At 41.9% G+C, this 23679-nt stretch overlaps 1 long non-coding RNA gene and 1 other non-coding gene across 2 annotated transcripts; both read left to right on the plus strand.

The window, feature by feature from the left end:
- Positions 1-13767: 13767 nt before the first annotated feature.
- On the plus strand, positions 13768-13903 carry LOC120887728 (small nucleolar RNA SNORA43). Its single transcript, XR_005731061.1, has one exon. It is a non-coding gene; the product is annotated as a small nucleolar RNA SNORA43 (small nucleolar RNA).
- Positions 13904-16853: 2950 nt separating this feature from the next.
- LOC144367509 (uncharacterized) lies at positions 16854-20465 on the plus strand. Its single transcript, XR_013426964.1, has 2 exons — positions 16854-19027; positions 19230-20465. It is a non-coding gene; the product is annotated as an uncharacterized LOC144367509 (long non-coding RNA).
- Positions 20466-23679: the final 3214 nt, after the last annotated feature.

The raw sequence follows: 23679 nt of genomic DNA on the forward strand, positions 1-23679 counted from the left end.
CCAAAATAGCCAGGATGAGAGGTGGGGGACCATGGAGGAGGTGTGAGTGTAAAAGGCCATGGGGTTTCTATGAGTGGAAGAAGTGAAGAATGACATATTCTTCTAATTGGAGGATAAACAAATAGGACTGTAATCAAGAAGTACCTGGAGTATTCTCATGTGTTTAGGAATGCACTAATAGCATATATGCTGGGAGCTCTGATAATGAGGTTGTTTTTTCCCCAAGTTTTGAGTTTGAGGAGTCTTTGAGACAAATGAGGCAATGATTGAAGGTGAAAGTTTAAGATACATTCATTCAACTATAAGCTAACATATTCTGGAACATCTAGATATTCAAACAAAACAGGGTATTTCTCTTGTGATAGTTCAAAGGTAGGTAGGTGGTCCACTCTTGGGGTTATGTAACAACTGTTCCACCGGATCTTACGGGAATCTGGGTCCACTGTCCTATTATGCCACTAACCCAAGTCTCCTTGTTTAAGCTCTCAGGAAGTGGAAGAGGATATAGCAGGCCTAAGAAATTACACTGGTCCATTGACCAGATCTTAGTCTTATTCTTATCACCATGTAGGAAAACCTCTAGCTGGATAGTTATGTTAATTTAAACTTGGCATTTTATTACTAACAAAAAGCAGGGGAGATGCCAAATTCCTAGCCCATCACAGAAGGGGAAAAAACAAAAAGATTTCAAAGTGAGTTATTTACAAATGGTTGTTCAAACTATAGTAATGGGTAACATCAGAGCCAGCATTATTGACTTTTTACATACTGGGTGTTTTACATGCCATACCTCATTCAATCTTTTTGGAAAACCCTTATTGTTTTTTATAGATAAAGAACCTGAGGCCCAAAGAAGTCTGATATCACGTAACTAGAAAGTAAGGGATATGGAGACCTGGGAATTCAGATGCCACCTCTTTACTCCTTTCATAGTCTGGGTGTTTCCAGTCATGGCAGCTAGTGTCTAGCCTTGAAGACAGAAGAGACTAGTCAAGTTAATCCTTTATTGTTGTGGGGGGAATTTCTCAAATGACCAGGATATCTACATTGCAGTGCTGAGTGAAATCTGACCCAAAAGTTAAGGCAGCACAGGAGACAGGTATAATATACAGAGATGCTTAGTGTTTAAGTCTTTCACTATTATTTAACTATTCCTTTTCTTTTTAATACCTCTTAAGGCATAAAATCCATCCTTACTAACTGATGGTACAAAATCCACAGACCAGATTTGGCCCATGGACCATAATTTGCTGAACCTGTTCTAGATAACAAAGTGGTTACTATGCCCTGGAATCGTATAACATGGCAGTTCTGCCAGGCCTAGAGCACATTGGACAAGATTTGGTTTTGGCTTTAACTTTGGGGGAGGAAGCAATATGTACCCTTTGTTTTTTTGTGAAAAACTCATGTTCACAAGTTTTTCTTAACTTTCAGATTTTGAGAAAATAACAGTTTATAAACAAAAACAACCACATATCCACAAATTTCTTTTTATTTATTTAGGTGCCAGGGATTGAACCCTGGGGTGCTTAACCACTGAGCCACATCCCCAGCCCTTTTTATTTTTTATTTTGAGACAGGGTCTCCCTGACTTGCTTAGGGCCTCACTAAGTTGCTGACACTGAGGCTGGTTTTGAACTGCTATCTTCCTGCTTTAGCCTCTAGAGTCATTTTCAAAAGAAATTTCCAAGTGTGAATTTGAGCACATCTATGATGAATCAAAGTTTGCTGCTGCTGCTGTTGTTTTGTTTAAAAACAACTTAGGTTTACAGGTTTTTCAAAGTATCTTCCTGGCGCGTGTGGTGGCACATGCCTGTAATTCCAGCTGCTTGGGAGGCTAAAGCAGGAGGATCGGATCGTGAGTTCAAAGGCAGCCTTAGCAATTTAGTGAGGCCCTAAGTAACTAATTGAGGCCCTGTCTCTAAACAAAATATTTAAAAAGGGCTGGAGATGTGACTTGGTGGTTAAATGCCCCTAGGTTCAATCCCTGGTATCAAAATTAGTAAATAAAAAGTGTCTTCCTGAGTTTTAAGAAAATATAGGTGGGAAAACAAACTCTGAAAATAACTTCCTGTCATGAGTTTCAGGAAATCTAGCTGAACCCCTAATAATTATAGAGACTAGGCATAATGGCACATGCCTGTAATCCCAGCAGCTCAAGAGGATGAGGCAGGAGGATTGCAAGTTTGAGGCTAGGCTTAGCAATGTAGCAAGGCCCTAAGCAATTTAGCAAGACCCTGTCTCAAAAATATAAAGGGCTGGGGATGTGGCTCAGTGGTTAAGTGCCCCCTGGATTCAATCCCTGCTGCCCACCCCACCCCCCAAAAAAAAAACTTATGCAAATGAGCTCAGATTCAAGAGTTTTCAAAGTTAACTTCCAGGTGAGATTGTACAAATCCAGATGCAAGAGCAGTCTTGTGAAAACAAGATCATACTCAGGGATTCTCCCAGTGTGAATTTGAAGAATTGTCTCCCAGCTTTACGTTCACTTTTCCACTGATGAGAGAAATGAGGAAAAAAATACGAAAAAGAACTGAGAACTCTGTGAAGTAAAAGCCGGCATATTGGGGGGAAATTCAAAACTTGAAGCAAGCAATACAGGGGTGAGTTTCTTGGTATTTTTTCTTTTGTGGCTTCTGAGGTCAGGCTGCAAAAACCCCAAAAGAAAAACCCATCTTGGACCAGGAAAAGGAGCCTGTGGACTGGAAAGCCTGGCAGGAGATCCCATCCCCCCTACTCCCCTTTTTTTCCACCAGGGGCAGGCAACAATTACAAAATTATGCAGCAGTGTTGCTCTGGAATCTAAAAGAGGAACCAGGAAAGAGGACACTTGTCTGAAGAAGTGGGGCAATCACTATTTTGTTTTTCTATTGCTGGTTTGGCCCAAGGATGGGCTCAACTGTAGTAGGGGGCACAGGCAACTAAAACTTCTGAACAACCTACTCTCTGGGCCAGAGATCAGTTGACTACTGAAAGGAAATATTTACCAAGAGATTTTTTTGGGGCGGGGGGCAGGGGTTGGAGGTATACTGGGAATTGAACCCAGAGGCACTTTACAACTGAAGTATATCCCTGGCCATTTTTGGTTTTATTTTATTTTTATTTCTTTATTTGTGGTACCAGGGATTGGACCCAAGGGCACTTAACCACTGAGCCATATCCATCCCCTGCCTCCCCTTTTTGAGGTTCTTGCTAAGTGCTTAGGGCCTTGCTGAGTTGCTAAGGCTGGCCTCAAATTTACAATCCTCTTGCCTTAGCATCCTGAGCTGCTGGGATTACAGGAGTTGTGTACCCCTGCACCCAGCTTACCAAAGGATTTTAACAGAACCTAGAATCTCGATATGCAAAATACTTGGAACACAATCTATTTTAACAATACTCTCTGAAATATACACTTAAGCCTGGGAAAGACTTCTCAGCAGGTCATCAGCACATTAAGGGACTGTGTAGCATGACCAAATTTGATTTATCCCAGTAGTACAGGAGAGGCTTAACATGAGGAAATCAATGATACAAATTAATAAAGAAGAAACCCAGTTAACTTGATGCAAAAACCCTTCCCCACCCCCTCTTTTGGTACTGGGAATTGAACCCAGGGGTGCTTTACAACTGGACTACATCCCTGACCCTTTTTATTTGGAAAAGGTTTCACTTAAGTTGCTTAGGGCTTTGCTAAGTGGCTGAGGCTGAGGCCTTGAATTTGATTCTCCTGCCTCAGCCTTATGAGTTGCTAGGATTATAGGCACACCACATCTCCTACACAGTGTCCTTTCATGATAAAAATAAAAGGAACAGAAGAGACTGTCCTTAACATGATAAAGGGCACTTAGGGAAAACTCACAGCATTCTCAATGGTGAAAAAGACTGAACACTTTCCCCAGAGTTCAAGAAAAAGAGACAGGATGTCAGCTTTCACCATTGCTATTTGTACCAGAGATTTGACCCAGAGTAGACAAGGAAAAGAAAGGCATCCAGTTGGAAAGGAAGACGAAAGAAATCCAAGTTGCAGGTTGCCAAGGTAAGGCAAAAATCAGTGTGCACATATCAAAGAACTCAAAAGTGAAAAGGTGACCCCCAGGGTGGGAAGAAATCAGTAAAATGTATCTGATATGCATCTGATAAAAGACCCACAAAATATAGAGAGCTAAAAAGAGACAACCTTACTTCAAAGTACGTGGTGCACGCCTGTAATCCCAGCGACTCTGGAGGCCAAAGCAGGAGGATCACAAGTTCAAAGCCAGCCTCAGCAATGGTGAGGTGCTAACCAACTCAGTGAGACCCTGTCTCTAAATAAAATACACAGTAGGGCTGGGATGTGGCTCAGTGGTTGAGTGCCCCTGAGTTTCAATCCCTGGTACAAAAAAAAAAAAAGACAAAGAACTGGAAGATATTTCTCTGAAGAAGCTGTATAATCCTATGGCTCAGCAATTTTACTCTTTAGAGATAACACCCAAAATAATTTAAAGCAGGCTCAAATTGCAGTAGAATTTTATTATTTATTTATTTATTTGGTACTGGGAATTGAACCCAGGGGCACCACAGAGTGAGTAACATCCCAGCAGATTTTTATATTTAGCAACAGGTTCTCATTAAGTTTCCTAAGGGCCTCATTAAATTGCTGAGGCTGGCTTTGAACACACAATCTTCCTGCCTCAGCCTCCTGAGCCACTGGGATTACAGGCATGCACCACCACACCCAGCTCCTCAGCAGAATTATTCACAGTAACAAGGTGGATACCCAAGTCTCCATCAAAGTGGAGAATATATAAAATGTGGTATATACATACAGTGGAATGTTAGCATTGAAAAGGAAAATCCTAATAATGTGTCATAACATGGATGAACCTTGAAAATATGCAAAGTGGATTAGCCATAGAAAAAGACAATATTTTATTATTTCATTCGAATTAATCTAAAAGGGGCAAATTCGGGGAAAAAAATAGGTTTACCAGGAGCAGGGGAAATGGGAAATTATTGCTTAATTGTTGCAGAATTTCTGTTTTGGGTGATGGGAAAGCGTTGGAAGTAGTAGTGATGTTTATTGTACATTATTATAAATGTACTTAGTGTCACAATTGTGCACTTAAAAATTAAGGCTGGGCATGATGGTACACACCTGTAATCCCAGTGACTCAGGAGGCTGAGGCAGGAGGATTGCAAGTTCAAAGCCAGCCTCAGCAAAAGTGAGATGCTAAGCAACTTGGTGAGACCCTGTCTCTAAATAAAATACAAAATAGGGCTGGGGATGTAGCTCAGTGGTCAAGTGCCCCTAACTTCAATCCCTGGTACTAAAAAAATAAATAAATAATAAGATAGACCAGGTTCGGTGATGTGTGTCTGTAGTCTTAACACTTAGGGGAGGCTAAAGGATCACTTGAGCCCAGGAGAAATAAGTTAAAACAATAAACTTAGTGTTATGTGTATTTTGTCGCAATAAAATAATGGGTCAAAGATCAAAGTATAAAAACTATAAAACTATTAGAAGATAACTTAGAAGGAAATCTCTGTGAATTTAAGAAAAGATGTATTAGCTGTAATGCCAAAATTATGATCCATAAAACCCAAATCGGACCTTTTTAAAATTAAGAACCAATCTTCAAGAGACGCTTAAGTGAATGAAAAGCTATAGGCTGGGAGAAATTTGCAAGTCATATCTGACAAAGTACTTGTATCCAGAACATATAAAGAATCAAAACTCAGTAATTAAAATTTTTTTTAAATGCTTAAAATACTTGAACAAATACTTCAACGATTTCTTGGAGGTTCTACATCATTAGTTATTAGGAAATGCTAACTGAAACCACAGTGATACACCACTCCACACCCATTAGAAGGTGTAAACAACAGACCATGCCAGGTGTGGAGGAACTTCCTTACACTTGGTGAGTGTGAAATGGTGCGACTCCTTTGGAAAGCAGTTTCACACTTTCCTCAAAAGTTAACGTACAGTTACCACATGCACAGAGATCTTGAGAGATTCAGAGCTTCAAGGACACCCATGATGTTCCTTTCCTGAGCTGAAGACAACCCTGTGGATCACCATGTGGGAGCTGCAGGGCCAGAACCTGGTTTTGGTTCCTCTTCACCATTTGTGTGCCCTTGTGTGATCCGACTAGGTCTCTCTTGAGCTTCAGTTTCTTCAGATCCGTGCTACATCACCAATACCATGAGATTTATGGTCTGTGATAGTATGATTTATAACAAGCAGTTAAAGAATTAGATGTTAGCCAGGCACAGTGATGACATGCTCCAGTAGTTCCAGCTGCTCAGAGGCTGAGGTGAGAGGATCATTTGAGCCCACAAATTCAAAGCAAGCCTGAGCACCATAGCAAGACAGCATCTCAAAAAACAAAAACCCTATTAACAACTAGATGTGAGTTAGACTCTTCGCTTTCATGAAATCAGGGAATTTTGCTTGCTTAAGGTCACACAGCTATAAATATAAAAAGAACATATGATGCTGGGAGCTTCAAGGGACTTTCACGATGAAGTCAAGCTTCCCATGTTTCCCAGATGAGGAAATTAAAATATAGAGGAAGTGATTTTCTCCTGTCTTTTGACTCTCAGCCTGAACTAAAACCCCTCTCCCCTCTAATGTAGGAACAAAGTCCCGATCTGTCCTTTTCCTCACAAGTTATGGGTGCCTCTCTAGGAAGCTCTGCCAGTTTCCTGGACAAAAAGCCTGGTTTTCCCAAGAAAGCCATCAGGACAAGGTTTCCAACCTTGGGCTTGACACAGCTCAGCTGAAGTGTCAAATTCAGCCAGAGCCCAAAATCAAGTAGTAAGCCATATGGTTGGGAGCAGCCACATATTCCAAGCCTTTACTATGAAAGTGACAGGGTTTGAGCAGGTCAGACAGAAGGAAAGGCTGCTGCCAGACACAAACTAAAGGATTAGCTAACGAGTGTCAAGCCTCTACCTGGGTTTTGCCCTGGCCTTCGGGACTGACTGGAAGGGACATGCGGTCCAGATGTGTTAAGCAGACTCACCAATAACTCAACTTGTGGCCCAAGTGACATCAAAGAAAAATCTATTTTCTGCTACAAAAGACACTTCCTTTATGTAGGAAATTTGGAATATATTAGTGGTAAAGACAAAGTTGCTGGTAGTTTCAAAACAAATATACAGCCAGGCACAGGGCTGCACTCCTGTAATCCCAGCAACTCTGGAGGCTGAGGCAGGAGATGGCAAATTCAATTACCTCAGCAATTTAGGAAGCCCCTCAGCAACTTGAGACCTTATCTCAAAGAACAAAAAGGACTGAGGCTGGGGCTGGGGCTGGGGCTCAGCGGTAGAGTGCTCCCCTAGCATGTGCGAGGCACTGGGTCCGATCCTCAGCACCACATAAATGTCCAGCTGCAACTAAAATAAATACATGTTTTTTTAAAAAAAGAACTGGGGATGTAGCTCAGTGGCAAAGCACCCCTGGGTTCAATCCCCCAAATTTGAAAGTAAAAATAAATGAGATAACATGCTTTGCCCAGAGCCCAATCCAAGGCATATGTGGAGGCTCAATGTTGACAGCTGTGCTCCACTGACTCTCCAGAAGGATCAGATAGTGTCCAGCGCCAGGGTGGGAGCCCTCGTGGAAAGGCAATTACATGGTGATCATAACTCCCCGTTCACACCCACAAATATTTGCACAGCCCCTTCTGTGTGCCAGGCTCTGGACCAAAAACATGGGTATAACCCATGAGCAGACTGTCCTGGGCCACACCTAAGTGTGCCACACCTTGGGAAGTAGGATAGCAGGCTGAGGCCATCCCCACCATCTCTTCCACTGACCTGCCCTGTGAGTCACTTCCCCTCCAGGACTTCAGGCTCCTCATATCTCAAATGGAGGGGAAAATTTTCAAAGGATGGAGAACAAACTTTTTTTTAGCACTTTATGCCTTTAATTGAAATTATCCAATCTTTATTTTTGCTTAAAATAACAACCACTTAAAAATATTCAGTGGTGGGGCTGGGGATGTGGCTCAAGCGGTAGCGCGCTCGCCTGGCATGCGTGCGGCCCGGGTTCGATCCTCAGCACCACATACCAACAAAGATGTTGTGTCCACCGAGAACTAAGAAATAAATATTTAAAAAATTTCTCTCTCTCTCTCTCTCTCTCTTCTCTCAGTCTCTCTAAAAAAAAAAAAAAAATATTCAGTGGTGTTTAGTATATTCACACTGCAGTGCAATTGCCACCCCTGACTTGTTTTAAAAAAACATCATTTCTAAGTGAAACCCCTCATTGTGCAGCTTCTCTCAGCCTCTGGTAACCACCAGTCGGCTTCCTGTCTTATCAACTGATCTACTCTGGTATTTCTTGTAAATTGAGTACTACAACAGTGACATTTTCCATCTGACTTTTCATTTAGCATATTTTGGAGATTCATCTACATCATATAGCATGTATCAGTACTTCAGTCATTTCATGACTGACTAATATTCCATTGTATGGATATACCACAGTTAACCATTCATTCATTCATTGGTGGACATTTGGGCTGTTTCCATCACTATGTCTTTTCTCAACAAATCTTTTTTTCCCTTTTTTTTTCTTTTCTTTCTTTTTTTAAAATGCCATGCTTGGGGGTCAAATCCAGGGCTTTACAAAGGATAGGCAAGCACTCTACCACTGAGTTTCACACCCCAGCTCAAACCATTTTAAAAAGGGGGAAACCTAGGCTCAAAAAAGGTCAAGTGAAACTGGGTGTGATGGTACAAACTGTAATCACAGCTACTCGGGAGGCTGAAGCAGGTGGATCAAAAGTTCAAGGCCAATCTGGGCAATTTAGAAAGACCCTGTCTCAGAAAATACAATAAAAAGGTCTGGGGACAGTTCTGTGGTAAAGTGCTTGCCTCACACGTACGAAGCCCTGGGTGTGATTCTCAGTGCTGACAAACGGAAAAAAATGCAACATAGAATCAGGGAGACTGTGACAACTAGAGAACTGATGCCTTCATCTCAGGGAGCAGCTCCTACACACAGCGCTACCAGGGCTGAATTTAAAAAGAAGCAGAAATTTAGATTTTATTGTGAACTCTAATCCTAATATGTTGGATTTACTTAAGAAAAAAAAAAAAGTTAGTACCATAGAGGACAAACAAAACATTTGCTGGCCAGATTAGGCCCAGAAATCCATTTGTGAATTCTGCTCTCATTGCAAATACTAAATGTCAATTAAACACTATAGACCCACAATTTAATGCGCTTCCATGCACTTCCCTCGTCACTGGAGAGCCCAGGTGAACGCCGTTCATTTGGAGACCCATCACTGTGCACAGCTAGGAGCAGGCTTTACTCTCAAGGAAGGCGCGCTCCCGAGTTCTGCAGTCAGAAGAGATGAGGGGAAGGGGCTGCAGGGACAGCCCAGATGACAAACAAAACAGACTCTGGTCCCCTCTTCAGGCCCCTTCATGGCCTCAGATCCAGCCACCAGCCCTCAAGTCTCAGAGTAGAAAGGCACATTTGCTCTCCAACTTTACTTCTCCAGGGGGCGCTGCCATCTCACAAAACACAGCCCCAGGCCCACTCTCCTCCCTCTTGCACTAAAGCAGCCAACTGGACTGAAAGGACCACAGCAGCCTCTGTTTCTTTTACCAGTCCCTTCCTCCCTCACACTCTCCTTGGCTGTCCCTGTGAGCTCAGGCCAGCCAGTAGAACTTAAGGGCGGTGTAGACAACACAACTAATATTTGAAGACTTCAGTACATCACTGTGGTTGTTGGTTGTTGTTTTGTTGTTGTTGTTGTTTGTTTGTTTGGGGTACTAGAGATTGAACCCAGGGTCATTTTACCACCGAAATACGTCTCCAGCCCTTTAAAAAAAATTTATTTTTTTAAATTTCCAAACAGGGTCTGGCTAAGTTGCTGAGACTGTCCTCAAGCTTGTGATCCTCCTGCTTCAGTCTCCCAAGTTGCTAGGATTAAAAGGTGTGTGCCACCACATCTGGCACCACTATCAATAAGGATTGCAAATTCAAGGCCAACCTAAGCAACTTAGGGTTGCCCTAAGCAACTTAGCAAAACCCTGTCTCAAAAATTAAAAGAAGGGCTGGGGATGTGGCTCAAGCGGTGGCGCGCTCGCCTGGCATGCGTGCGGCCCCGGGTTCGATCCTCAGCACCACATACCAACAAAGATGTTGTGTCCGCCAAAAACTAAAAAATTAAATATTTAAGATATTCTCTCTCTCTCTCTCTCTCTCTCTCTCTCTCTCTCTCTCTCTCTCTCTCTTTAAAAAAGAAAAAGAAAGATGGGGGAGAAGAAGAGGAAAAAATTTGGAAAATTCACAAATATGTGGAAATTAACACATATCTAAATAATTAATGAATCAAAGGGAAAATTAGAAAGTGCTTTCAAGACGGGAACCCTCCTCGATGAAAAACAAAACCCCTTAAAAAATTAAAGGGGGAATGAGATGGGCAAGCTATTCTCAATCCCATAGAACTAATGGATATAACAGAAAATTGGGATTTAAAAAAAGGACCAGTCTTTGAGGCTATGGAATTAACACACCAGGATGTTGAGAAGTCATCTCTGCCTTCTGAGACCATATCAAGAAGCCAGAGCCAGACAAAGCAACATCACTAAAACTCATCGTGACAGGACAATAGTTTGCCCTGCTCTTAAAATAATATTAGGGACTTTCCCAGATGATAAGGAGCAACCCCAGGTGGCCAGGGGCAGATGTATGCATAGAACAGTCACTAAAGTAGCCCACACTTACCTTTGTTGGCAGAGTAAAAAGCTCAGCCCTACTGGGCACTTTAGATGGTTACGAGACATACTGTAGGGCATGAGGAATGATGAAGAGCATAGGCTCTCCTCTGCACAGGGTGGCATCAAGGGGCCAGTCCTGTCTATGCTGTGGATGCCAGAAACACTATACGTGTTCGTCTTTAGTTTGAAACAAACTGATTCCCTCTCCCTCCTTCTTCGAGCAGAAGCCCCCAGGGAAGAATCTTGTAACCCTCTTGTCGTTCCTTTGTCCGATTCTTCTCATGGAGTGGACAAGAACCCACTGATGCTTTGAGAGGAATGAAAACAAAAAGAGAACATACCAGGACTCATAGGAATCAGCTAAGGCAGTTCTCAGAAATTTATAAACACATATTCAAAAAGAAGAGATACCTCAAACCAATAACCTAAGCCTCCCAATAAAAAGAAGAAACTAAACCTAAAGAGAGCAGAGGAAGGAAATCATAAACATGAGCACAAAGAAACAATTAAAAAGTAAAGAAGTAAATGAAACAAAAGCTGATTCTTTGAAAAAATCACAAACCTGACAAATCTAAATGGACCAACCAAGAGAGAAATAGAACAGACTCATAAACAAAACAGGAACAAAAGAGAAGACATCATTGGTTGAGTGTTTGCCTCACATGCACAAGGCCCTGGGTTCAATCCCCAGCACCACCACCAAAAAAAAAAAGTCATCATGACTGACATTGCAGAAAGAAAAAAAATATATAAGGGAAAACATTTGTGTGTCAACAATTAGATGACCTAAATGACATGGAAAAATTCCTAGGGCGATTCAAAATACTGAAATTAATTTATGAAATATAACATCTGAGTATATCAATGTAAAGGCATTGAATGATTTAAAAGACTTCCCACATGCCAGTAATCACATGCCTGTAATCACAACTCAGGGGGCTGAGGCAGGAGGATCACAAGTTTGAGGCCAGTCTGGGCAGTTTAGCAAGACTTTGTCTCAACATAGAAAATAAAAAGTACTGGGGATGTAGCTCAGTGGTAAAGCACCCCGAGTTCAATTTGCAGTATCAACAAAACAAAATAAAACTTCCGTAAAGAAAATTCCAGGAATCCATTGACAACTAAAATATATATAGAGAGAAAATTCCAGACCAGATGGCTTTGTTTTGAATTCTACTAAACATTGCAGAATTACCATGGATCCTTTACAACTTCTCCAAAAGTTGAAAGATGGGGAGGAAGATAGCAGACTAGGAAGCACCAACCATCGGTCTCCCTAACCCAGCTGGCAAGAGTACTAGTAGAATCTGTCCAGAGTAACATCTTGGAACTCTGGATTCCATTGAAAGTTGGTGACTTCCAGGGTGAGATAGGAGTTTGGGGATGCCCACATGGCAGAGGTAGTGTACTGGGCTGGAGTAGAAGAGTCATCACGTCCCTGTTTACACTATGACCATGACAACTCCCACCCCCACCCCACCCCCAGGGCGTATCTCCATGGCAACGCCCACCTTAGGTTCTGTATTGTAATCAGGTGAAAATCAAGTGACCAATAGAAACTGTCTTCTAATTAGGCAAAAATCAAGTAACCAATGGGAACAAATGGGGCAGGGTCTCCAATCAGTGTGTGCAGAGAGGTATCCCAGTGCAGCTCACCTGCAGGATAAGACTCACCTCAACCCTGGGCCTTGAGCCAGTCTCACCGTGGCCCACTCTGCTCTGTTTTATGGAGTGTCACTTTCACTTTGAACAAATCTATGCTCTGCCTGTTGCTTCTGTCTGTCTTGCTCGGTTCTTTGTTCACGATGCCAAGAACATGAACCCTAAATGGACCTCCCACTGGTGTCACGGGGAAAGTTTGGATGGTGACTTGTGATGAATTTCAGCTCTTAGCAGCAGCTATCCAGCCCTCTGCAGGCAGTTGTACTGCTGATAGACATCAGCATGGATGTCACATCAGAGCCAGGGTGTGGGCACTCAGGGTCCCATTCTCTAAATATGGGGGAACTACATTCTGATGAATAATTGCCACATTTTTTAAAAATTGCCATATTTGTGTAGGGTGTGGTGCTGAAGATGGAACCCAGGGTCTCATGCCTGCCAGGCAAGTGCTCTACCTCTGTGCCACACCTCAACCCCTGATTGCTACTTCTGTCCACAGAGACCATTTTTTTCAAACACACACACACACACACACACACACACACACACACACACAGACACACACCATTGTTCAAACCCATCCCTCACTGGCTTAAGCACTTCCAGAGGATTTTAAATGCCAGGATATTTTTTTTCCCTTTCATTTTTCTTTTTTTCCCCTTTTGGGATCTAGACATGAAAGACTAAGACATTCAAAAGTCACCACAAGTATGAGGAAGATTAGAAAGACACCTTGCATGCCCAGATTAAAGGAGGTTTTTTTTTTCATACTTCATTCCTTTTATTGCCAAATAACATTCCATTGTACAAATATATTCTATTCTATTTATTCATTTAAGAGTTGATGGACAGATGAGTTGTTTACACTTTTTAGCTGTTATAGATGATATTGCTGTGAACACACATACAGAAATTTGTGTGGACATACATTTTCATTTCTCTTGGGTATAGACCTCATGGTGGAATTTCTGGGTCAGAACTGTTGGACACACTGCCAGACTGACATTTTCTATTCCCATTGTGAATGTATAAGGATTTTAGGTTTTTCATATTCTTTTTTTTTTTAAAGAGAGAGTGAGAGATGGGGGAGGGGGAGAGAGAGAGAGAGAGAGAATTTTAATATTTATTTTTTAGTTGTCGGCGGACACAACATCTTTGTTTGTATGTGGTGCTGAGGATCGAACCCGGGCCGCATGCATGCCAGGCAAGCACGCTACCGCTTGAGCCACATCCCCAGCCTATTTTTCATATTCTTGTTGGTACTTCTTGATATCTCTTTTTTTGTTATTACTATCCTAGTGGGTTAAAGACCTAATACTTTAACGTTGCACGTCAGTTGATCCTTGTTCCGGAGATCACTTACAACGATTAATAAACAAAAGCAGCTGCCCTGCAGATGCTGGCCTGGGACAGCAAACACCACAGACATGACTGCTTTGCTCTGCCTGTGATATCAAGGCAAAGAGGAAGTAGCTATTTCTGTGCTTAGTTTTCAGACCAGTGCGCACTAAGAAAGATTTATAGCCTAATACTTCTTAGAAAAAAACAACAAGAAACAATAAACAGCAACCGTAGAGCAGAATTACCATATTATTAGAATAACAGTTCAGTTTTCAACAACAACAACAACAAAAATCACTAGTATATAAAGAAACAGGAAGGTATGGCCCACTTATTGGGGAGCAATGCAAAACAATAGAAACTGTCCCTCACAAAGGCCAGATGATATACCTACTGCTAGACAAAGATTCTAAAACAACTCTCTGAAATATGCTTAAATAACTAAAGGAAGATGTGAGAAAAGTAAAATTAAAAAAAAAACGGACAGACAAAACATATGTCAACAAAGAGACAGAAAACAAATTGAAATGACACACAGTGATTGTGTCGTTGGACCCAAGTCCAGCTGTGTGCCACTTGACAGGCCACTTAAATCAAGAGACAAGGTGTTGAGGCAAGGAGGATGACTATTGGAAAAGCTGACTGGATAAAAAGATGGAAGACTTCTGTCCAAAGTACATCTTGCTAGGAAGCTATTTAGGTGTGGCCTATTTAGGTGGTTGATGAGTGTTCCTAGACTAGTGGGTACCTTCTCACTGTGGGTGGGCCAGATGATACAATCTGATCCTAATTTCCTCATAGTGAGGTTCCTTAGGATATGCTTGTCACCAATTAGTTTGCCCACTCGGAGTTCCTGACGTGATGTCCAATGGGTAGGCTACAAGGGTGTCTGTCCTGAGGCCCTCTTGCTGATCGTCAAACTCACAGTATCTCATGTGAGGTTGAATGTGGAGTTAGTGTGAGATCTGGTCTCAACTGAAATGAATAATTCACTGGAGGAATTTAAAGACCGATTTGAGAAGGTAGAAGAAAGAATCAGCAAACTTGAATACAGTATGCTTGAATTATTTAGCCTGAGGAACAAAGATTAAAAGGATTCAAGAAAAGCAAGCAAAGTCTAAGGGACCTTTGGATCATCATCAAGGAAACCAATATAGACATTTTAGGGTTCCAGAAGGAGAACAGGGAGAAAGTGCAGAGAGATTCTTTGAAAAAATAATGACTGAAAACTTTCCAAGTTTGATGAAAGACATAAATATTTAAAAAGCTCAATAAATTTCAAATAGAATAAACTCAAAGAGACATACACCTAAATATAACTATTACATTGACTGAGACACAGAATCTTACTTGTCAAAGACACAGAATCTTAAAAGCAGCCAGAGACATGACTTGTCACATACAAGGGATGCACAACATTCTTATCCATAGATTTTTCATTACAAACTTTGGAAACAAAAGGTAGTAGGCTCATACAGTCAACATGCTAAATAAACAAAAGAGTCTGTTAACCAAGAATTCAGCAAAGCTATCCTTCCAAAGTGATGAAGAAATTAAAATGCTCCCAGATAAACAAAAGCTGAAAGATCTGTTATCACTAGATTTGCTCTGCAAGAAATGATAAAAGAAGCCAGGTGGGTGATGCACACCAATAATCCCAGCAACTCAGGAGGCTAAGCCAGGAGGATCACAAGTACAAGGCCAGCCTCAGAAACTTATCTGAGACCCTGTCTCAAAATAAAAAATAAAAAGGGCTGGGATGTAGCTCAGTGGTAAAGTGTCCTTGGGTTCAATCCCCAGTACCATGGGCTGGGGATGTGGCTCAAGTGGTAGCGCGCTCGCCTAGCGTGTGTGCGGCCCGGGTTTGATCCTCAGCACCACATACAAACAAAGATGTTGTGTCCGCCGAGAACTAAGAAAAAATAAATAAATATTAAAATTCTCTCTCTCTCTCTCTTAAAAAAAAAAAAAGAATATTAAAAAAAAAATCCCCAATACCATGGGGCGGTGAGGGTGGGTGGGGACCCAATTACTAGTTTGCAGTTTTGTACACACAATACAAAGAGATATAATTCTATGATGTTAACATATGAAAGAGGTGAGGACAGATTTGTAAAGGAAGAACTTTTGTATGTAACTAAAATTAAGCTGTTATAAATTCAAATGAATGTTATAACTTTTCTTTTTTTTTTTTTTTTTTTTTTTTGGTACCAGGGATTGAACTCAGGGGCACTTAATCACTGAGCCATACCTCCTGCCCTTTTTTATATATCATTTAGAGACAGGGACTCGCTAAATTGCTGAGATTGACCTTGAACTCAGGACCCTCTTACATCAGCCTCTTGAGCTGCTGGGATTATGAGCATGTGCCACTGCACCCAGCTGAATGTTATGACTTAAAGATATCAATTGTAATCCTCATAGTAATCAAAAATAAAAAAGCCATAGAATATACATAAAATAACCCAATCAATAAATTGGCCAAGGACATGAACAGACACTTGACACTTCTCAACCAATATATGAAAAAATGTTCATCATCTAGCAATTAGAGAAATGCAAATCAAAACTACTATAAGATATCATCTCACTCCAGTCAGAATGGCAGCTATTATGAAGACAAACAACAATAAATGTTGGTGAGGATGTGGGGGAAAAAGGCACACTCATACATTGCTGGTGGGACTGCAAATTGGTGCAGCCAATATGGAAAGCAGTATGGAGATTCCTTGGAAATCTGGGAATGGAACCACCATTTGACCCAGCTATTCCTCTCCTCGGACCATACCCAAAGGACTTAAAACCAGCATACTGCAGGGACACAGCCACATCAATGTTTTTAGCAGCACAATTCACAATAGCTAAATTGTAGAACCAACCTAGATGCCCTTTAGTAGATGAATCAATTAAAAAATGTGGCATATATACACAATGGAATATTACTCAGCAATAAAAGAATAAAATCATGACATTTGCAGGTAAATGGATGCAGTTGGAGAAGATAATGCTAAGTGAAGTTAGCCAATCCCAAAAAAACAAATTTGTTTTTCCTGATATAAGGTGACTGACTCATAATGGGGTAGGGAGAGGGAGCATGGGAGGAATTGACAAACTCTAGATATGGCAGAAGGGTGGGAGGGGAAGGGAGAGGGCAGGGGGTTAGCAATGATGGTAGAATGTGATGGACATCATTATCCAAAGTACATATATGAAGACACGAATTGGTGTGAACATACTTTATATACAGAGATATGAAAAAATGTATTCTATTTGTTTAATAAGAATTGTGATGCATTCTGCAATTAAAAAAGAATATACATAAAACAAATTGAGAAAGGAATTAAATTATCTCACTACTCTCCAAAAATTAACTGAACAAAAAGGAAGACAGTAATACAGAAAACGAAGAAACAGTGCTTTCCAAAAGGTCTGAAGAACACGGAGTGGGCAAATTATTGGAAGATGGTTCTGACTGAAAGGTGAAGGTATGATCTTATAGGTAGAAAATACTTAAGATGCCACAAACAACTGTTAGAGCCCCTTCATTAATTCAACAAATTAGCAGGATGAGGACAACAGACAAAGATCAGCTGTACTTCTGTATATTAAAAATAAGCAATCGAACAAGGACATGTGCTTAGCATGCAAGAGGCCCCAGGTTCAATGCCCACTTCCAGCACCACTGCCACCACAAGCTTCAGTACTCAGCGTGGTATGAGCATAAGGACAAAGAGACGAATGGAATAGAATAGGGAAATGAGAGAGACCCTCACATACACAGTCAACTGATTTTTAAAAAAATTATTGTCAATGGATTATTATTTCTATGAGATGCTGAGAATCAAACCCAGTGCCTCACAACTTTCATTCATGGTTTTAGGTGAAGTTCTAATCTCCTGGTTTTGTGTGGGAGTGTCCAGTTGTCCCACTGAGATGTGATGAAAAGACTTTTTTTCTCCATGAATGGTCTTGGGATACTTGTCAAAGCTCAGTAGTGCCGGTCTATGTGAGGGTTTATTTCTGGGCTACTCAATTCGATTGATCTGTGTGTCTGTCCTTAAGCTGTCTGTCCACCATCGTAAGTTTTGAAATCAGAAAATGTGAGTCCTCCAAATTTTCTTTTTCTTCAAGACTCTCTTCTTGTGTGTGTGTGTGTGTCTGTGTGTGTCCACACTGGGGATTGAGCCCAGGGGTGCTTAAACACTGAGCTACATCCCAGTCCTTTATTTTTATAATTTGCTCTTTTTAGATATACATGACAGAGGAGTATATTTTGATATATTACACATTTATGGAGTATAAAATTTTTTATTTTTTATTTTTTAGTTGTAGATGATTGCAATACCTTTATTTTGTTTATTTAGTTTTATGTGGTGCTGGGGATCGAACCCAGGGCCTCACACGTGCTAGGCAAATGCTCTACTACCGAGCTACAACCCCAGCCCAGAGTATAACTTATTGTTTATTTTGAGACAGGTTCTCACTGAGTTGCTTAGGGTCTTGCTAAGTTGCTGGACTGGTTTTGAACTTGCGATCTTCCTGCCTCAGCCTCCTGAGTCTCTGGGATTACAGATGTGTGCCACTATGTATTAATTTGATTTATGGATTATTCATTGTTAGCATATAGAATTGCAACTCATTTTTGTTGTGTTGACTGTATTCTGAAACTTTGCTAAATTAGTTATTAGCTTTTTTTTTGTTTTAGAGAGAGAGAGAGAGAGAGAATTTTAATATTTTATTTATTTTTTAGTTTTTTTTGGCGGACACAACATCTTTGTTTGTGGTGCTGAGGATCCAACCCAGGCCGCACGCATGCCAGGTGAACACGCTACCGCTTGAGCCACATCCCCAGCCCAGTTATTAGCTTTAACAGGGGTGTGTGTGTGTGTGTGTGTGTGTGTGTGTGTGTGTGTGAGAGAGAGAGAGAGAGAGAGAGAGATCTTTAAGGTTTTCTACATATAAAATCATGTAACCTGCAAACTAATATAACTTTACTTTTTCCTTTCCAGTTTGGATTCCTTTTACTTGTTTCTTTGCCTAATTGCTCAAACTAGAGATTTTAATGTTGAGTAGAAGTGGCCATAGTGGGTATTCTTGTCTTGTTCCTGATCTCCAGGGAAAAGTTTTGTCTTTCATCAATAAATATGATATTAACTTTTAAACTTTTGGTGTTGCAGTATGAAAAGGGGACATTAAAACACCATGTCCCTGAATGCCCAATTTCTATTCCCCAAAACCTACCCAAGGGAACAATGAGAACAAGCCCGGCCAGGAATGCTTTGAAGGACACTGTCTCTTATGCACCCTGGGAGCTGCGGTAAGTCTGCGATCTGTAGAAAGCTGCTTTCTTGCTCATCCGCCTGGGCAGTTGCTCCTTGGGGTGCTGGTCATGCAAGCAGACCAAGCAAGCTGATGCTGGTGATGTCACTGCTCCTGCAGCCTGACTGACAAAATCCCCTGTCAGTGGGGTTGGACATGAACCCCAGGGCACTATGGGAAGGTATGTGTCATTTACGCAGCTGGCCACCAGGAAGGAGAGAAGGTACTGCTTGGTGAAGCACCTGCAAGGATAGAGGTGCTGTCTGCTCAGCCTGTCGCCACTGAACTCCTCTTGGTGCCTTCTCTGATCTCTTGTGAGCCTTTCCTGACAAACCCTGCATCTCCTATGCACTTTCTTTGGCCTGCCCCACTGCCCTGGCACGACTGGATGTGAATGAGACAGGTATATATTCAGATTTTTATTTCTTCCCGAATCCGTTTTGATTGTGCGTTTCTAAGATGATGTCTATTTCCATCTAACTTACCCAGCGTGTTGGGGTGTGATTGTTGGTCGTGGAGTTGGGACTCTGAGCTGATTCCGACTTGTGCCAAGTCCCCCTTCCTTCCCATCTCATCTCCGTCTTTCCCCCCTTCTCTCAGCCTCTACTTTGCATTTCTCTGATCTTCCTGCCGTCACTGGTCTTCGACTAGCTCTTTTCCTTCCCTGGACTTCCCCACCATCCCTCCTTCCCCCAGGCTCCTCCTGCGGACCTGACAGGCCTGCACTGCTTCCGGCCCATCAGAGTGAGGCACAGCCCTGGGCAGGTGTGCCCCTGTGGGACACATCTTGGCCTGATGTAGAGGAGAAGGAAAAAGAAGAGAATGAAGGGTCCAAGGAGGATCCCATCAGCTTCTCTTCCTGAAGGCAAAGCTTCCACTCGTGCCCAGCGCTCAGCTGAATTTAGCACCGCCCACAAAATGATGGTCAGTGCTTGGAGACCCTCTTCTTCAGGCTCCCCTTGCCCCATGGCCCTCTGGCCTCCGGATTTTTGCTCTCTGAGCCCTCTTAGGTAGAGACAGAGCTCTATTTCTTCAACCCACCTCGTCCTCAAGATGGGCCTCTTCTTGAAAATGAGACTGATCCCTGCCAACCTCTGAGATCCTTTCTCCACGGCTCTCAACTTCCCCACAGCCCACCTCTCCCCGGCTTGCCTGCCTGAGATGGAGGGTCCCAGAGAAACAGAGAGAAATATTTTAAAATTCTAGTCTGCCAGGTGTAGTGGTGCATGCCTTTAATCCCAGGGGTTCAGGAGGCTGAGGCAGGAGGATCGCAAGTTCAAAACCAGCCTCAGAAACTTAGCGAGGCCCTAAGCAACTTAGTGAGACCCTGTCTCCAAAAATAAGAAGGGATGGGATGTGACTCAGTGGTTGAGCACTCCAACCATTGGTACCAAATAATAATAATAATAATAATAAATAAAAATACAGATAGCAAATTAACTACATGTTATCTTTTTGCAAATCTCTTTAATGTCTTGCCTAATAAAAGCTGAATTCTTATATAAGCTTTTGCGTACAATATGGTTTGCGTATTGTTTTAGTTGAAATACGAAGAAAATCCAGCCTCACACAGATATATAGTTGGAAAAGGAAGGATATTTTTCAAATAACTGTGGATATACTACCATACAGTTGACAGAGTTGTTTTTAAAAGTTAGTTAAGGGGCTGGCGTTGTGGCTCAGCAGTAGAGCACTCGCCTTGCACATGCAAGACCCTGGATTCGATCCTCAGCACCACATAAAAATAAATAATAATTAATAAATAAAATAAAGGTATTATGTCCAACTACAACTAAAAAATAAATGTTTTAAAAAGTTAGTTAACAATATGGGGGGAGCCCAGTGTAGGGGCTCACACCTGTAATCCCAGTGACTCTGGAGGCTGAGGCAGGAGGACTGCAAGTTGGAGACCAGCCTCAGCAACTTAGAGAAACTTGCCTCAAAAGGTAGAGGGGACTGTGGATGTAGCTCAGTGACAGAGCATCCCTGGGTTCAATCCCCAGTACCAAATAAAAAAAATTTTTTAAAAAAAAGGACATTCTGGGGCTGGGGTTGTGGCTCAGTGGAAGAGAGCTTGCCTAGCAAGTGCAAGGCTCTGGGTTTGAGTCTCAGCGCCACAGAAATAAAATAAAGGTATTTTAAAAAAGGACATTCTGAAGTGAAACTGTTTTGTTTTTCTTTTCTTTTTTTCCTGAGTGCTTATTCACGCCAGTTATCAATTGATTGCCTTTTGGTCTGGTACCCATTTCTTCCTCAGCTTGCTACCAGATGTGAAATTGGTAACTATTTCTTCCCAGTAGAGGGCATCAGAGGGATGCAGCAGGAAGAAAGAGGCTTCTCTTGGTCTTGTTTTCTTTGCTGCCTCCTTCATCCTGGGGACAGGCACCCCTGTCTGTGACGCCCAGTGGCCTTCAGTCCCCTGCTCCCTGCCAGGCAGCACTTCAGTGGGAAGGTTTCCTGCTTGCAATTCCCTGACCACCAGCCTCTTTCTGCTGGCCGTGGGCCAGTGTGGGCCTGCAGTCACACCTCTCCACTGGGGTCTGAATCCCAGCCTTGGGGAGGGCACCTGCCCTCTCAGGTTTGCTTTACCTGGGTCCTCCCTTAGCTTTGGGGCATTTTTTTTGTGTGTGTGTGTGTGTGTGTGTGTGTGGTATGGCTCTCCCTCCTGACTGCGGTGCTTGGGATGGAACTCAGGGCCTCATCATATCAGGCAAGTGCTCTACCGCAAGTTTTGTTTTGTTTCGTTTCTCTCTTATTCACAGTTAGTAGTATCCTTGTAAAGAGCTTTTTTTTTCTTTTTTTGGTGTGGCACTGGTGATTGAGAGCACCCTACCTCTGAGCTACATCCCAGCCCTTTTAAAATATTTTACTTAGAGATGGTCTTGCTGAGTTGCTTAGAGCCTTGCTATCTTGCCGAGGCTGGCTTTTTTAAATTTTTGAGATAATGTCTCGCTAAGTTGCTGATCCTCCTGCCTTAGCCTCCTGAGCCTCTAGGTTTGATTTAGTTCATTATTCTTCCTGCTAAACCTTCCATGTTTAAATTACCATGTGCAGCCAGCACAGTGGTTCATGCCTATAGTCCCAGCTACTTGAGAAACTGAGGCAGGACGTTCAGCCTGGCATCTAGCAAACCTCTGTCTCTTACTAAGAAAATAAATGACACTGTGGTACCAGGTGTGTAGCCCACAGGTAGAGCTACAAGGGAAGAACCTGGAAGTCATCTTGGTCGTGCCCTTGAATATAAGTGAACATATTGAATATTCACCTTCAATGTGAGTGTGGTGCTGAGTTCCTTGACAGTGGAAATGTGAGATTAGTGATCCACACTTTATAGTGACATCACGGTGGAGCTATCGCCTTTGCTTACTTTGATGAACTACCAAATAAAGCAGGCGCCTTGGGAGCCAAAGGGCTGCTGCACCTGTTAGGTCAGCAGTGCTGACCACCAGGGCTGTGGGCTAGAGTGGGCTCTTCTAGGGCACTAGATGGCTCCAGAATGAACATGACAAGTTCAGGTTCTTGAACTCCCAGCTCATGTCCTGATCTGAGAACAAGAGCGATCTCATGACAGTCCTAAGAGTATTTATTGTTTTTTTTATAGCCACAGAGCTGATTTTGGTGAAAATAAATAAAAAATAAAAATTGTATGGAAGAGTTCTGTTTCTAAAATGGATTAACAGGGAACAGATTTACCCAGGAAGAAGGAAAACTGTCTAATTTCCCAGAGATTCCCCACACAGACCCCCAATCAGTGTGCAGCAAGTCCAGTGGAATCTAAAAAAATGCTATGTGAACTAAGAGGTTGGTTTTAGTAAGATTGTAGAATACAAACTCAATGTACAAAAATCAGTTGTACTAATTAGAATAAATAAAGTATTTTTAAAAAGAATAATATCGGGGCTGGGGTTGTGGTTCAGTAGTGGAGCACTCACCTAGCAAGTGCGGGAGGCTGGATTCAATCCTCAGCACCACATGTAAAAATAAATAAATAAAATAAAGGCATTGTGTCCAACTACAACTAAAAAAAATAATAATATTGACCAAATTATATGTTACATTGTGTGTATGTACAACTATGTAACAATAAATCCCACTATTATGCATAAATTACAATTTACCCTGTAGTCCCAGTGTCTCACAGGGCTAAAACAGGGGGTTCCCTTGAACCCAGGAATTTAAGACCAGCCTAAGCAACATAGCAAGACTCTGTCTAGAAAAACAGGAGGACAAGAGACGGGGTCTGAGGAGGAAGACATGGAGAAGTTGGAAAATAGGAGGAAATCTTTGTGACTTTTGTTTAGGGAAAGATTTCTTAGATTTGACACCCAAACTACAATAGATCAGGAACAAATCCACAAATTATATGTTATCAAAGTCAAAAACATATGCTGTTTAAAAGATTTCCAGTGAAATAAAAAATAAGCTGTCAACTGAGGATATTTATAAAAAATAATGGCAACAACAGTAATAATAATATCTAGGTGTGGCGATGCATGCCTATAATCTCAGCTACTCAGGAGATTGAGGCAGGAGGATTACAAATTTGAGGCAAGCCCGGGCAACTTAGTGAGATCCTGTCTCAAAAAAATAAAAAGGGCCGGGATGTGGCTCAGTGGTAGAGCAACCTTGGGTTCATTTCCCACTACCAAA

The sequence above is a fragment of the Ictidomys tridecemlineatus genome, chromosome 10 (assembly GCF_052094955.1).
Source record: "Ictidomys tridecemlineatus isolate mIctTri1 chromosome 10, mIctTri1.hap1, whole genome shotgun sequence".
Classification (NCBI taxonomy): domain Eukaryota; kingdom Metazoa; phylum Chordata; class Mammalia; order Rodentia; family Sciuridae; genus Ictidomys; species Ictidomys tridecemlineatus.